General features: G+C 38.5%; 1 long non-coding RNA gene across 1 annotated transcript; it reads right to left on the bottom strand.

Annotated features, from left to right (window-relative positions):
* Positions 1-15,696: 15,696 nt before the first annotated feature.
* Positions 15,697-17,236, bottom strand: LOC134802025 (uncharacterized). The gene is made up of 2 exons (XR_010145798.1): positions 17,148-17,236; positions 15,697-15,775 (listed from the first exon to the last, which is right to left on the bottom strand). It is a non-coding gene; the product is annotated as an uncharacterized LOC134802025 (long non-coding RNA).
* Positions 17,237-17,961: the final 725 nt, after the last annotated feature.

A 17,961-nucleotide genomic window follows, 5' to 3' on the forward strand; every position in this document is an offset into this window, starting at 1 on the left:
GACCGGTTCATTGGTATTTATTGTTGCGCCTGTGAACGGGTCCCAGCAGGCCTTCTACATGACATTAAAGCTCTCCAAGGGGCCTCTACGTGTTGGATCTATATCCCCACGCAAGCCTATCAAAAGACCAGGATTTATAGGCCCTTGAAATCCAAAGAAGTACCTTGTAATACATTTACACATGACCTCAGTTTGGCGCTAAAGATCGCAGCCCAAAGAAATTTCTACGTCAAAACTATATCCAATCATATGCGACGAAATATTCAGGCGTAAATTGAGAAACCTTTTGTTGGAAAACCCCATGTACTCAGTAAAGGAGTTCATGGAAATGACATTTTGATTCAGAAATTGTTTTATTGTTATTGTTTCTTATTGACATTGTTTTCTTTATCATAAAGACGATCCTTATTGGGAGATAGGTACTACTACATATGTTATTGTTTTTATATTGTTATGTGTTGACGATTCTTATTGGGAGATATTATTTGTATTTTGTTTGTGAATTTATATTTTGGATTTGTAAGTATTCACCTACTTACTTTTATTCTAATTGTGTTGACAATCCTTATTGGAGCTATAATATTATTTCATTATTATTGTTATTATTGTATTTATTATTGTATTTTTATTTTATTTTACTTTGACGATCATGATAGAAATTCTTATATTTTTGACATCAATGCAAACTTATTATGTAATTGTCTTTCATGAAATAAATCATCTAATCTAATCTAATCTATGTTTCACGATCTCCTAACCTAGTCGGTAGTGACTCTGCTAGAGGCACGTATCCTGGTAAGGGCATTTATTTGTGTTCGTCCCGAATATTTGTTGTAAGAGCATGCGACTTTCAATTCGGAGGTCGCGGGTTCAAACCCCGGCTCGTACCAGAGTTTTTCGGAACTTATGTACGAAATATCATTTGATATTTACCAGTTGCTTTTCGGTGAAGGAAAACATCGTGAGGAAACCGGACTAATCCCAATAAGGTCTAGTTTCCCTTCTGGTTTTGAAGGTCAGATGGCAGTCTGTTTCGTAAAAACTAGTGCCTACGTTAATTCTTGGGATTAGTTGTCAAGCGGACCCCAGGCTCCCATGAGCCGTGGCTAAATTCAGGGACAACGCGCGGAAGAAGAAGAAGAAGATTTGTTCCTGAGTTATGGATGTGTCTATGTACCTACCCTATCGTAAATCATCGCCCGAGTTCTTATAGTACAAGCGTTGCTTAGTTTGGGGCTAGGTCGCCCTATGTGAGATTGTCCCCAAAAATATTTATTATAAGTTTCAGGGTTATCTGCAACCTAGACACACATTGTATACTTATGTATATTGCTCCCTGCAGCTATCTCGCATATTAACGAGAGGACAATAACAAGAGCAACGGCCAGACGGTTGTGTCTACCGATTATAGCAATCTGTATTGAAAGCACTAAGGCGAAGAACCCACGTAGCGGTCTGACACCGCTGCACCGCGCGGTAGTCTCCATCAGATATATCGGAGCGGCCAAGGTGTTCACAATATCTGAACACGCACTCTAACGCCTTGACAATAAAGGCGTGTTCAGATATTTGTGCGCGCCTTGACCGCCCCGATATATCTGACGGCGACTGTACAGTCACGGACGTTAATTGTTGAGCCATTTAGGGCTCAAGATAATTTGGTGGTCAATACTAACGGTATGAAATGACCAATCTAATGTAAACCTGGTTTAACAATTGAAGTGTACACGGAAAGAACATATCTAGTAAATTTTAAGGGTTCCGTACCAGTGGGGAGACACTCCTGACTTCGGTCGAACTCGGCTCCGTTCCGCTCAGCATTGCTCCGAGCAATTATTAGGGTTGGCACCACTTGACTTCCTTTTGCGTGCACGACCACAGATAAGATAATCACTTGAATTTTGACAACCCTAAATAGCCGAAAGGGATAGAGCCATATATTAGAAAGGGATAGCATGATTCGACCCTGAACCGCTGTCAAACTTCGGGTTTGTAGGAAGTGTCCTTTCTGTACGGTAGTACTATTATTTCTTCTGTGTCCGTACCCAAAGGGTAAAAACGGGGTCCCTTACTAAGACTCCGCTGTCCGTCTGTCCGTCTGTCCGTCTGTCCGTCTGTCCGGCTGTCCGTCTGCCCGTCTGTTCGTCCGTCTGTCTGTCACCAGGCTGTAACTCATGAACCGTGATAGCTAGACAGTTGAAATTTTCACAGATGATGTGTATTTCTGTTGCCGCTATAACAACAAATACGTAACTACAGAATATAATAAATATTTTAGTGGGGCTCCCATACAACAAACGTAATGTTTTTGCCGTTTTTGCGTAATGATACTGAACCCTTCGTGCGCAAGTCCGACTCGCACTTGGCCGGTGTTTTTTGAAAAATGAGATTTGAATCTCAAATGTAGAGCTCTCAATGAACTATTAGTTACATTTTCTGTTACCTCTGTAATCGTAAATATAACTCCTTTTTTAACCGACTTCCATTTCATAGAAGGAGGAGGTTCTGTATTCGGTATGTTTTTTTTTTTTTTTTTTTTATGTATGTTCACCGATTACTCCGAGACCCGTGGGTCGATTTGAGTAGTTATTTTTTTGTTCGAAAGAAGGTACTTCCAAGGTGGTCCCACATTAATCTGGCGCTGTTCTGATGATGGGATCCATGAGGAATTGAGGGAACTCCTCAATTTTTCAAAGCACATGTATGGTGATTTGGGTGTTTTCTTAAGCAACTCAAGCATTTTCTCTCGAAAAGCACCAATTTGATGAAGTGGACCTGATGATGATGATTGTTTTGATGATAATCATGACGATTTCTTAAAATGTAGGACGTTCAGCGATTACTCCGAGACCTGTGGTCCGATTTGAGCAATTCTTTTTTTGTTCGAAAGAAGGTACTTCCAAGGTGGTCCCACATTAATCTGGTGCTGGTCTGATGATGGGATCCATGAAGAATTGAGGGAACTCCTCAATTGTTAAAGGCACATGTATTGTAATTTGGGTATTGTCTTAAACAAATCAAGCATTCCCTCTTGAAAATCACTAATTTGATAGAGTGGACCTGATGATGATGATTGTTGATGATAATAATGATGATTTTATAAATGTAGATTACTCCGAAACCCGTGGTCCGCTTTGAGTAATTCTTGTTTCGTTTGAACGAAGTTACCTCTAAGGTGTTCCCATAACATTGTTGGTTTTAATCTGATGACGGAATTCATAAGGAAATGAGGGAACTCCTCAATTTTTAAAGGCACGAGTATGGCGACATCGTTGTTTTCTATAGTAACTTAAGCATTTCCCCCCGAAAATCACCAATTTGATGAAGTACAACTGTAGCCCTACCAAGAGTTTGACACTACTACATATTCGCTAATGTCTTCGTAACTATCTCGTTCGCACTAATAGGATGCCAGCACGACGCATAGAAAGTAAGTTACGCACACGCTAGCGAATATGTCAGTGTAAGACTTATGGTAAGGCTACTGAGGAGTCGGGAAATGGCGGTTGAAAGGTTGGCGGTTCAGGGTCGAGGGGTTCCGTGATCAGGGGTTGATGTGCTGTGAGGTTGAGTGATCCGGGGGTTGAGGGATTTGGTCAGTGGCGGGGCGGAGGATGGATTTTGTGTTTGTGTAGTGACAGGAATAATTTCGAATTTAGTGATACGCTTTATTATGCATTTCATTCATGCGTCACACGTCACTCATAAGCTTTTAACAATGCCTTAAAACTAAAAATTGAAAAATAAAAACTTTTACAAAAAAAAAAGAAAACCGACTTCAAAAAGGATGAAATAAAATATTATCCGTTTTTACCGACTTCAATTTCATAGAAGGACGAGGTTCTGTATTCGGTTGTGGCTATGTTTTTAGGGTTCCGTACCCAAAGGGTAAAACGGGACCCTATTACTAAGACTTCGCTGTCCGTCCGTCCGTCCGTCCGTCCGTCCGTCCGTCTGTCACCAGGCTGTATCTCACGAACCGTGATAGCTAGACAGTTGAAATTTTCACAGATGATGTATTTCTGTTGCCGCTATAACAACAAATACTAAAAACAGAATAAAATAAAGATTTAAATGGGGCTCCCATACAACAAACGTGATTTTTGACCAAAGTTAAGCAACGTCGGGAGTGGTCAGTACTTGGATGGGTGACCGTTTTTTTTGCTTTATTTTTGTTTTTTTTTGCATTATGGTACGGAACCCTTCGTGCGCGAGTCCGACTCGCACTTGCCCGGTTTTTTTTTTCTATGTACGTTCACCGATTACTCCGACATCCGTAGTCCGATTTGAGTAATTCTTTTTTTGTTTGAAAGGAGCTACCTCCGAGTTGGTCCCATTTTAATTTGGTTCTGTTCTGATGATGGGATCCATAAGGAATTGAGGGAACTCCTCAATTTTTAAAGGCATGGTGTTTTGGGCGTTTTCTTAAGCAACTCGAGCATTTTCTCCCGAAAACCACCAATTTGATGAAGTAGACCTGATGATGATGATTATTTTGATGATAATGATGATGATTTCTTTAAATGTAAGTATGTTCAGCGATTACTCCGGTGATCCGATTTGAGTAATTCTTTTTTTGTTTGGAAAAAGTTACCTCCAAGGTGTTTCCGTATTATTTTTGGTTCTGGTCTGATGATGGAATCCATGAGGAATTGAGGGAACTCCTCAATTAAAGGCACGTGTTAAGTGATTTCGGGGTTTTCTAAAGTAACTCGAGCATTTGCTTCCGAAAACCACCAATTTGATGTACTAGGTGAAATTTGGCAAGAAGGTAAATTCCTTGAATTGTTTTATATTTTGAAATGTAGTCCTCTGGATAAGGGACGGGAAATTACTCAGTCCCAATCTCACACTTGCGTGCTATAGACTGTTCGAGCATTAGTAAGAAATGCTCTTTAAAAAATACGACGGAAAAAAAATGCATTGGATTTCCACTAATAAATGTGCCGACAAACATGGTACAGACTGCGCCAAGAAGGTTTGATCGTGTGTTCTGAGGTGTGTTCTTAGATACAATCGACGTCAAAGATATGTTTACAATTTTGCACCTTACTCCTTTGTAATAAGGCGAAAAGTGTAAACATATTTTTAACGTCGACTGTACCTACAGAAAGTACGTTCATTGTCGTCGTGTAAGGCAATCCAACGTAGGTACATCCTTATCGAATCGCACCAAAATCATGGTATGCTTCAAATTTTGGCTTGGCACCGACTTCAAACATATCAGTTGGTAACGCATAGACTTCAAAAAGGATAATATTTTATTTCATCCTTTTTGAAGTCGGTTTGCTTTTTTTTGTAAAAAGTTTTTATTTCTTACTTTAAACACAAGGTGTACACAAAAATAATCATCATCTTCCTCGCTTTATCCCGGGATTTTGCCACAGCTCATGGGAGCCTGAGGTCCGCTTGACAACTAATCTTAATTGGCGTAGGCACTAGTTTTTACGAAAGCAACTGCCATCTGACCTTCCAACCCAGAGGGGAAGCCTGGCCTTATTGGGATTAGTCCGGTTTCCTCACGATGTTTTCCTTCACCGAAAAGCAACTGGTAAATATCAAAATGATATTTCGTACATAAGCTCCGAAAAACTCGGTATACACCCACTTGCCAGAATTTCATTTGCCATAATTTCATTTCCCATAATAGTCAACAGCCATTATATTGTTTCCCATAATTACATATGCAATACTCATTGTTTACTATATTTGTCACGTGCCAGAAACTTTGTTTCCCATAAAATCAATTTCAATAATATCATTTGTCATCATCATTGTAAGCCATAATTATCACTATCCATAATATAATTGTTTTACAGAAACCAAATGCTACTAGAAAAATGGGTTAGGTTAGGTTTGAACTGGGTCATTCCACCGTTTCGGGTATTACACTTGAACTCTTAAAATAAGGTTTTATTCGATATTGTAACAGGAACTAGGGGGTTATAACTATTGATTCATCTACTACTTTGATAATATTTTCTTTTCCTGTACACACATAATTAAAGTATAAGAGCAATAACGAGAGAATCACTAAAAAGTAGCTGTTTCGGGCGTTACAGGAATTGGCCTATACCTTCTGACCATCAGTACCAAAATGCATAATTTAGCGAATTTTGTCAAGTAACCTCCAGTTTTATTTATGTCAAGTAATAATAGTTAGTATAGTCTACTGAAACACTGAAGTAACACTTAGTATCACTTTTCAATTAATTTTAATAAAATAAATTACCTGTTTCGGGTGTTACTCATGGTTCGTTTCGGGTGTTACGAGTACGAAATTAAGACAGATTTATACGAAATTATGGCTCATTTTATTGAAATTATTGTCGTTTTAATAAATTCGATGAAAAACATAAGTAATAAATACTGAATTATTATAAAATACATTAATCTTAACAATAAAAACTGTTTCTCGAAGATATCATAATTATTTTTCTTTCGATGCGAATATTACCGAAAATATTCACTTAATCAAAAAATGGTTGATGGTGACACCTATTCATTTTGAAAGATCTATCCAACGACATCCCACATCACAGGATTAAAGTCGCAAAAAAATTAAAAATATTTTGTACAGGAGCAAACCTAAAAAAAAATTATTTTTGTAGTTTTTGTGTTACTACTTTGTCGCCATGATTGATTTATGTATCCATGCCAAATTGCAGCTTTCTAGCACTAACCATCACGGAGAAAAGCCGGGGAATGACAGGCGGACGATCAACACGTTTCGGGTGTTACACAACTTCAAACTTTAAAACATACGACTAAAGCAGACGCTAAAACAACAACTATTACACATTTGCATAGGTTCACATCATAGCCTTTCTTTGGCAAAACATGTTTGGCTATAGTTAATTACGGGAAAAGTTACACATACTTTTATCTCTTTTTCGTTTCGGGTGTTACTTTGAGACCATAGTCTAGAATACTCTTCTAAACACCGATTAATCCATGCTTTTAATATTTTTAAAGACAAATTATAAAATTACGATATTTTACCTGAAATAACTGCGGGAAATTTGTAACAGTTTACAGTTACTTTCTTTTTAATTAGTCTTGCCAATATCGCTGTATAAAATTAGTTTTACGCCTATCATTTAAACGTTGCGATCAAGTACATGAAAAATATGTAAAAATTGATTTTTTTCCGGTTTTTTTTTCTGACATGAAGGTTTGGTATGTTTTCTATGGAAATAGGTTAGTGTTGACTTCTTAAACTATTTTTCATTTTTGAACCCTTGGTAGCGTTTATTATGGAATGACCCAACTGCGACCCTTACAGAAAAGAAATACTACTGGAAAAGTGGGTTAGGTGAGGTTTAAATATTCTATTAAATAATATTATTACAATTAATAATATGGACAACAACACGTATGGCACTCGTACGTTCTGGAATCTAATAATCGGGTAAACAAAGAGTATGTCACATAATTTTTATGGTAAACAAACAATTCGGGCAAATGAAATTCGGGCATATGAGTATTATTTTATATAATTTTCGGACAAACAATAGACAACCGAAAAACTCATTTGTACGAGCCGGGGTTTGAACCAGCGACCTCCGGATTGAAAGTCGCACGCTCTTACTGCTAGGCCACCAGCGCTTTTTTTACACAAAAATAATATGGTTAATTATGTTTTAAAGCCCGTGACTGTACGGAGGAGGCGCGGCGTCGGCTTTCGACCTCGCAACGGAGACAGCTGGTTGTCAAGGGCCGATATCTCTTACTTTTAAGCTGTGTATATGTCGCAGTCGGATCGTATAATCCGCCGTATACATTACGGCTAGCCGTTTTCAAAAACAGGGGCGTTTTGAAATGCGGCTGTTCAACGATTAGCCGGATTGAATGCGGCTGAATGAGAATCCGCCGGAATGTATTCGGCGCCATACGTTCTTCAACACGGCTAGCCGTAATGTAATACAGCGAGTCATTAGCCGCCGCTTTGACAGTTTTTAGTTCCCATTTTTAACACCAGTGGCGCTGCCTGACAAACGCTGGGGTGTCCATCAAATCTGGAGTTCATCGGACTGTTTCTTTTCAAAAAACAAAACTTTTCGCGGGCTCCTATTTCTGAGCGGTTTGCCCTTCGGGCATCTGAAGCTACCTAACGAACCTAACCTACCTACCTATTGATTTAGTGAGACGTCCGTGAAAACATTACACTTTGGGGAAAAAAGCGTAGGTTAGGTTCGTTAGGTAGCTTCAGATGCCCGAAGGGCAAACCGCCCAGAAATAGGAGCCCCGCTTGCAGGGCTCCGTCTATTTAAGTTTTGAAGGAAATGTTTTGGAAAAGAAACACATGTAGTGCGGTGGGACCATGGTAAAAATAACTTAAATTGCAAACATTGTCAAACCAAAATCCATAAGAAAGGCAGTTTTAAAGATTATTCTAATTTCAGACCCATATCTATACTATCTAGCGTTGACAAAATAATAGAGAAATGTATTACCGACCGAATATCACATTATCTACAAACTAACCATATTCTAAATAGTCGCCAGCATGGATTTCAAAAACAGAAAAGTACGAACACACTATTATCTGCCTTTACAGATGAGATTAACAATAACTTACCAGATAAACAGTTTGTGGTAGCTATCTTTTTTGATTTTAAAAAGGCTTTTGACACCCTAGAGACCGATACTTTGCTGAAAGCTATGGAGGAGTGCGGGGTGGGGCGGCCGCTGAACCAATGGTTCCGCGACTACCTGACCGCGCGGTCCTTCCACGTGAAGGTCGGGTCGGCGCTCAGTGACGAGCAGGTCGTCCGCTACGGAGTGCCGCAGGGCTCGGGCTGCGGGCCCCTCTGTTACCTGATGCACGTGAACAGCCTGTGCGGCGTGCTGCGTCACTGCTCCGCACACATGTTCGCGGACGACCTGTGCACGCTGCGCGCCGGCACCGACCTAGAGCAGACCTGCAGGCTCGTACAGGAGGACGTCGATGCTGTTGTCAAGTGGTCTCACGATAATGGAATCGTACTAAATGCCGATAAGACAAAACTTATGATAATACATTCTCCATACTTGGTACCTAAAAACGATATCCCATCGATTTTCACTCATAGTTTCCATTGTTTTCATAGTATTAATAACCCCGGAACTTGTAAATGTCAGCCCATAGAAAGAGTTAACAGTTTTACATATCTTGGCATGAAAATCGACGAAAACTTCTCCTGGACGACTCATGTAGATTTCATTAGTAATAAATTAAGAATACTTTTAAGCATATTTTACCATCTTAGTTTTAAAGTTCCTGTTAGCACGTTGAAATGTATTTATACTTCTTTAGTAGAGTCTATTATTAGTTACGGTCTTGACTGCTATGGCCTCACGTTTAAAACAAACATAGATAATATAGAAATGTTACAAATCCGTTTTCTAAAACTACTAGTAAATAAAAAGATAAAATACAGTTGCAAATCTGACTACAGACAATTATTTAAATTATGTAAAATTTTACCAGTGGGAATAAAACTTAAATATATGTTAGCTATAAACAGTCATGGCAGCCAGGAACACAGAGATCTAGTCAAACATAGTCATAATACCAGAGCACTAACTGCGGGCAAATATGAAGTACCTAGGGTGTATAATTATTACGGTGATAGGACACTTAAGAAACGTTTACCCTATTTACTGAATACTTTGCCCGCGGACATAGTCAAAGAGCCCAAAAAAAGTATATTTAAAAATAGTCTAAAAAGGTATCTCCTGAATACTCTATAGGAGATGTGTTGTTACCCTACAGAGTATTCATGACATACCTACTTACCTAAGTATTTTAACTCCCAAATGTAAACCTATTATAATATTTAAATTTTATTAAGTATAGTATAGTGAGACTCCACAGTCAAACTAAATGTAGTTTTGTGGAGCATTGTCCTTACAAAAAAGTTGTAACTTCTTGTATAATAAATAACTATAATAATAAATAATAAATAAAACTCCGGTTACGTAGGCGACCGAAAGAACTGGTCACTCTACAATCTAAATAGTAGTACGATGCGGCTAAACGTAGGCCGCCTTATTGAAGAACGTATCGCAATGACAATCCGGCTAATCGTCGAACCGCCGCATTTCAAAACGCCCCTGTTTTTGAAAACGGCTATTACGGCTAGTCGTAATACGGCGGATTATACGATCTGACTACGACATATATACCTATTACAAAATTAGTAACCTCAAATCCATAAGCAAACAATGATAGACTTCATATGAACATTACGGAATAACATTTAAATAAAAGACAATATAAAACGATAACTTTAAAAACTACTTAATACTAGTACTGCATTATTAAAACTACCTAAGTTTCAATAATACAACCTTAAGCCCCTGCTACACGGTCGCCGACAAGCCCCCAAACCGCGTGGCCTTGGTGTGTCCCGGACCGTGTAGACAGTTGTTACCAACAAAATTTCGTTTGACCTCCTGACGCCCTTGGCATGCGAGCGCGCGCCAGCGACCGCGGTCTGAGCGGTCGGTCCGGAACCGTGTAGCCGCCCGACTCCGACCGCACTAGGCCATTTCGCTTGAAGGACGCGCCGTGTGCGCTCGTGTGGTTAATAGCCATGCCATGGGTACTCAGTAGCATTTCTAATAATTCATCAAATACTTTCCTCTTCATTCTCAGAAAGTTATGTATGTCCCCGTAGCGTAGTCCAGCGAATTCATTAAGTTGAAATGACTCAACAAATGCCGTTTTTTGAGCCAGCGTTTCATTCATATACCCTTTTCTTTTTTTACAAACTTTTTATTAACTTAGAGCTGAAAATTTGCATACATATATAAGTCGGGTGACAATGCATTATTAATATGGTACCATTGAGCTGATCTGATGATGGAGACAGGTGGTGGCCATAGGAACCCTGTGATAGAACAACGCGACCTAATTGTGTTTGGGGTTTTTTGAATTGTCTCGACGAGTATTTGTTGCCTCTGGAAAGAAAAGTACAGTCAGCGATAAAAGTTTGTAAGTACCAAAAATTATTTTTTTGCTAAAACCTTATTTTTTTGTCATTGCACTAGTATGAGTAGGTAGGTTATGAAATTTGGCGCCTCGGCCAATAAGTTTTGCCGCCCCAGAAGTCAAGGAAGAAAAACAAAATTCAATCCGCCAGGGGTGGCATACGCCGCCCTTATAGGGTCATACGCCACTGAGTAGGTACTAATGCCACGCCAACTTTCTGAAAGGTTAGGGGCCATTTTGTGCGCTTGCAATACGTGTTGTCCGTCCGCGAGTTCTGAACACACTGTGGTCTGCCACCGTCTAGCCAGCCAACTCAGACGGACCCACACACCAGGGACAGACCAAGGTCAGACGGTTAGTAGGCTTGTCGGCGACCGTGTAGCAGGGGCTTAAGGATTCAAAAACTAATTTTCATCGTATAAAATGTAAAAGGTGACTGAACTTATCGATAGCTGAAAAAGTCGATAAAATTCAACGTTCCAACTCTATTGACGTTTGATTTTTGCCATGAGCAATTCCGCCCTCTGAATATAAGTATTAGGTAAGTTCCTATAGTCTACATCTGATCGGAAAATTATATATCAACAAAATGTGCATTCCTAATAATGACGCCATTTCACGCTAGTAGTTATTACAGGGCCTGGGGCCTAGGGCGGCAAAGACTGCAAATCCGCCTGCGTGGAGCAGTTATTAAGTAAATTAATAATAAAAGCTTGTTTTTTTAGGCCTATTAAAATGTCTCCAATTCTATTCGATTTTGAATCATTACCTATTTTGACAAATCATCAATTTGCCTTGGCAAGTTTTGATGTATCTGCTAGAGGTTAGAAATGTGAAAACCGTAACGTGATCAATTAATTTAAATTTCTACGCCTCAATCGCATTAATTACTTTTTCATAATTAAACTAAGTCCGGGATCGAACCCGCGATAACCTCAGATCGCTAATGATTTTAATAAGTTACTATACTTGATAATTAACATAACGATAGCATGAATCATTAGAAACATAGTAATTGTAGAATGGAGAATTTAACTACAATATTGTATTGTTTGTGTTAGCTAGAAATTGCATTATGTTGCATAGTAAATATTATTTACTACGCAGTGTAGCGTAAAGCGTGAATTAGATTTGCTGTTTACGTTATAATGCATGCGTATCTTAAGCATCTTATAGTAGTAACTAATACGACCACCCCACATAAGCGTTTTTTGAGCGTCAGCGTCTAGTCAGCGCTGTGGAAAATGGCGTCGCTGTGCAGTTGCGTCAACGTAGCGTCGAGCAGCAGCCATGGAGTTGACTAGACACTAAAAATGGTACTAGTTCAGCGGTGTGACTCACCAATTCGAGCCAATCGCGCAGCCTAAAGCAGCTAGTTGCGACCAATTGCGCGCGTGATGCGAACTCATCAACCAATCGCGTTGTAGCGGTGTCACACCGCTGTACTGGCCCCATTCTTATTGCCCGTAAGGCCAGTCCTGAGATTTTATACGTCAATGTAAGTAATAGTTACTGATTTTTAAAAAGCGTTTTTCAATTAAAAGACATGTCAAGATCGCTTACCTTCTTTCAAGTTCTTTCTAATGCTAAAAAAACGAACTATAGTGTGGGATAGCCCATATAATTAGTAATGTGCAAAAGAGTATTTTCTAAAATTGCAAAGTTCCAATGAAATTTTCTCGGGTGTTTTTCCTGCACGTTTATTTGCCAAACCTTCTTACAGTTGACACTTGAAAATTACAATCATTTAATGAAAACAAAAAGTAATATCTTCAAATATTCTTTATTAGCTTTGATACATAAACGCAAACGTTTGTTAAAATTAAAACCAACATTCCCCAGCCCAGAAACCCTAGTGTATATTTCATTTGACAGCGTGACGAGCGTTTGCGTTATGTCCATTTTTGTATGGGATTTTGAACAGCGCGCCAATCGGGACGTTTTGGAAACTCAAAATCCCATACAAAATGACACTCAACGCAAACGCGTACGTCACGTCAATCTATCGAATTAAATGTACACTAGGGTTACTCTAGAAGATTCCTAATTACAGTTAATTGATCATTTAACATTGAAATCATGTAAACAAATGCACAGATAGCCCAGAATTATAGGTTATCCATGATCCAGGTGAATCTTAATTAAAATACTAGACTTTTGACTTCAAGTCCAAGGCTGTCACGGCCTCTCGTTGTGCATGGTGCGTCCACACCAGTACGTCTACCACCAGTTTTTGACATTGACATAACGCTCACGTCTACGTAATTTACTTTCTGTACATCTCGCTTGCACTAATATGCGAGTACGAGCGAGATGCATTGTCACGCTAATAAAATTTACTAGGGGTTAGTGTAAATTTCATTAGCGTGACAAGCGTTCGCGTTTGCTTTGTGTATTTTTGTATGGGATTTTGAACAAACAAACAAATAAACAATAATTTATTTGCAAAAAAAGGGCAACGTTTTCAGGTCTTAATGTAAGTAAACAGTATTTTGTTTCACCTTTTCAGCTGTGTACAAACAGCATGCAAATCCATGAAGGCATTTTAAAAATAATTACATTTGAAAACTTAATAACTATAAAAAACTTTAACATTTTAAAATTATCAAATATTATATAATTACAGCCATTTATACATGTATGTAATATAATATAACCATAAACCAAAACCATTATAGATAACATTTATTTACTCAAAATTATTTAAAAAATCTTGAGAATTTTGTATGGGATTTTGAGCTTGGCGCGCTGCAAGCTCAAAATCCCATACAAAATGACACTTACAGGCCTATTCGGATTTCGAGATAATCACAAGATCTTGAGACGATTTAGAGATCAACTAGATCTACATTAGATATCGACTAGATGTGACTTGGATATCTAAGTCATAACTTGTCGAAATCGTTCAAGAGGACCTCCAGAATCGCGGAAACGTCAAATTTGACATATCTATCTTACAAATATCTTTAAATTATCCGTATTGTAACTTGTTGAAGTCTAGTAGAAATCTAATTCATTTTCCGAATCGAACCGATTCTTAACACAAACGCGTACGTCATGCCACGCTATCGATATAAATTTATACTTGGGTTACAGAGGGCCTACCGCGAAAAACGAAAATCTGAATTTCGTTATCTGCTTCTATACTGCACAATAATTTACGAGAATCGGTTGAGAAACGAGATAATAATACGAAATTACTTACCAAAAAAATGTTGGACTGAATACTTTTACGGTTTAGACTCACTTGTTCGTTAGTGTAGTCATTGTTAGTGCTTGAGAAAGGAGCTAGGCTCTCCGAAACATGTCGCGCGAGATACTAAAAACAAGTGAGTCTAAACCGTAAAATGATTTAATGTTAGTAAGTCTCACAACAGTTTAAATTCAAAAATGTGGGATCTCTTTGAATCATTGTATTGTACTTAGTTGATGACATATTCGCTAGCGACTGAGTAAACTAACTAACCATGCATCTTTCTCGTACTGACATTGGTGCAAGCGAGAGCATGGTTAGTTAGTTTACTCAGGCGCTAGCGAATATGGCAGCAACTAAATACTTAGGGCATACTGAAATTTCCTGGACCTGGCCACTTAGAAAAAAAAGTCGTCTCATATATCAGAATCCAGAAACTTTCAGTATGGCCCACGTACAAATTACAATGATTCAAAGAGCCATGCCTCTTTCTCTTGCTGGTGTTGGTGCAAGCGAGATTCACTACGTATGAGTTGACGCAGTGAGTTTGAAACTGCGTAAAACTCATGGTACAGTGCGCGAGAGATGCGCGAATGTCGCGCTTGTAAGGCATTCGCCAGGCTCCAATTTCACCACGGTGACAGGTGCGACAATTGTAAAACATCACTGTTGCTGACGTCACAGGCATCGATGGGCTACGGTTACCGCTTACCGTCGGGCGGGCCGTATTCCTGTTTGCCACCATCATTGTTTAATTAAAAAAAACTTTATTATATCGGAAAAAAACTGATATTTCTCTTGCTAAGTTTATGACAATTGTCACAAGAAACACTACAATTGTCACGAAATTCCGACATATCACTCATCACCTGTCAAGAATTACCTACAATTCTTCTAAATCTTGACAATTGTCAGAAACTTCGCAAAAGAAATATCTGTTTTTTTCCGATATAATAAAGTTTTTTTAAATAATACAATGATGGTGGCAAACAGGAATACGGCCCGCCCGATGGTAAGTGGTAACCGTAGCCCATGGATGCCTGTGACGTCAGCAACAGTGATTTTACAATTGTCGCACCTGTCACCGTGGTGAAATTGGGGCCAGGTGTGGACGGATCTTGAAGTTTTACACGTGTACTTAATTAATTAGTTTATTAATGTGACAATCTACTGCGTGGTTCATAATTATAGATGATTACGATGTACGATTACCAATATCTTTTAAATGTTTTTGTTGTTCAGTTAAATATGTATCTATTTTTAAATTATATGTTATTGTAGGTACCTATATTATTATAATAGTGTCACTGTCAACATGTGTATGCTCATATTACTCTCAACTAAAAGATGACTGGAACGGTCCGGATCCGGGCCTAAGCCTCTAACTTGTTTTCTATAGAAAGCATTACGTGATCACCAATCACCCATCATAGAAAACTGAGTGTTGTGCCCAGGCCCTGGGCGTTCTAGCGTGAGTCATACTCTAAGGGATTTTTGTATACTTAACACTGATAAATTAAAATACAATTATTATATTCAGGAGCGTATAATAGCAAAAGTTTCATCGATTGGTCGAATAACATTATTTCCTTTGCTCGATTTATCTGAAAATCAAATAAAGTTATGAGAAATTTATTTATACAAACGTGCTGTACGATTACCAATTATAATTATTTAAGATTAACTATTATTTTAATTCCTAAAGAGTCACACACAAAGAAACTAGACCGAGTAGAAGTTGTACATACAAAATTGTTACTCGAACCCCTAGTAGAAATTTCATTCAAAGGCGTGACGAGTTTGCGTTTTTTCGTATGGGTTTTAAACAGCGCGCCAAGCGGGACGTTTTGGAAACTCGAAGTATCAAACAAAATAACACTTAACGCAAACGCGTACGTCACGTCACGCCATCGAATTAAATTTACACTACAATAGGGGCCCTGGTAGGTACTAGTTTTAGTTGCTAAAAATTGTATTGCAATTATATGGCAATACATAATAACTCACATTTATAGACGAATTACCTTTAAAGGTAAGTAATTGAATAAATTTCGCGTTAGACCCTTCTATAAATGTGAGTTAATATAGTCAGACCGTGAAAAGTCTGCAGCGGATTTGATAGCCCACGCAGTGCAAGTGTCATTTTAAACGTCAAACTTCTATGAAATTATGACGTATAAATAACACTTACACTGCGTGGGCTATCAAATCCGCTGCAGACTTTTATTGGTGTTCAAGACGCGGAAGTTTTAAATATTATATATGGCAGTAGCAATGACAAAGTGTGACAATGACATCTTCCATGTCAAATTTCTATGAAAAAATTACATTTATAATGACAGTAGACACTCCCTCAATTTGTCATAGCCAAAGTTTACTAGAGCTAGACCAAGAAAACTCTGCAGCGATTTAGATAGCCCACGCAGTGTCAGTGTTATTTTAAACGTCAAACTTCTATGAAATTATGACGTATAAATAACACTTGCACTGCGTGGGCTGTCAAAATCGCTGCAGACTTTTCTTGGTCTAATTCTAACATTGAACCTATTTACTAGACCAGGGCTCTCCAAACCCCGGCCCGCGGGCCAAATCCGGCGCGCCGACAGCGTTCCAATCCGGCCCGCGGGAGCCAGGCTCCAATGTTCAGCCCTAACAGCAGCAACCAGATACACCCCCTCCCCCCTCGGCGCCAACGGTGGCCCGCGCGAAAATTCTGAGGCGCAACATGGCCCTCAGGTAAAAAAGTTTGAAGACCCCTGTACTAGACGGTAGAAAGTATAGATAGACTTTAGGATGTTTGGGGCCACCACACACTAGCATCTGAGCGTCAGCGTCTAGTCAGCGCTAGGAAAATGGCGTCGCTGCGCAGTAGCGCCAACGTTCCGTCGAGCAGCAGCCACAGAGTTGACTAGACGCCGACGCTCGAAAGACGCTAGTGTGGGGTATCTCTTAATGCAAATAACATTACATACTCACCCACAACAGAAATCACCAAAAATCACTCCCAGGAAGTAAGATGTACGCAATAAGAGTCCTGTGAACCAAATTTAATATTAACATTTTTTAATATAAAAATTTAATATAAAAATCGAGATTGCTTTATCTGCATCTCTATCGCTCGAATATGCAAGAGCTTACGCCAGGGGTCCGGAACCTGTATTTGCTCCATACAAAAATACCGGTATCATTACGTTCGTTTTCGTTCTTTGGTTTATTATTTCATTTTTAATGGAACAATCTTATTAGATTGTTACCTAAATACATGAATCAGTTCTCCGTACAGAGCATAAAATTATTCAAAATATTGGGCTATTTCGGGGTTTTTAAAAAATATCGGCTCCGAACCCTGGTTTACGCATCAACTAACCAAAATTTTGGTTTTCATTTTTCGCGGTAGGCCGTCTTTGTACGAGTCACAAAACATGATTTATTTCTATTATTTTTCCAATATTTCTGTAAAAGAATCCTTTACTTTAATAAATCAATATGAAAAAATATAGCACGGCAAATACCTAATTTACTATTTCGAATATTTTATATATTTTGATCCACAAAAATATTTTCTTGATTATATTTTTGTCATTGTTGTGGTGGGTATGATAATGTTATTTGCATTATGAAATACAGGATGTTATTTTGACGTGAATATACATGATATATAAAAAAATAATATTAGGGGACATCTTACACAGATCAAAACTAGCCCCAAACTAAGCAAAGCTTGTACTATGGGTGCTAGACGACGATATACATACTTACATAGATAAATACATACTTATATACATAGAAA

Source organism: Cydia splendana, chromosome 23 (assembly GCF_910591565.1).
Source record: "Cydia splendana chromosome 23, ilCydSple1.2, whole genome shotgun sequence".
NCBI lineage: Eukaryota > Metazoa > Arthropoda > Insecta > Lepidoptera > Tortricidae > Cydia > Cydia splendana.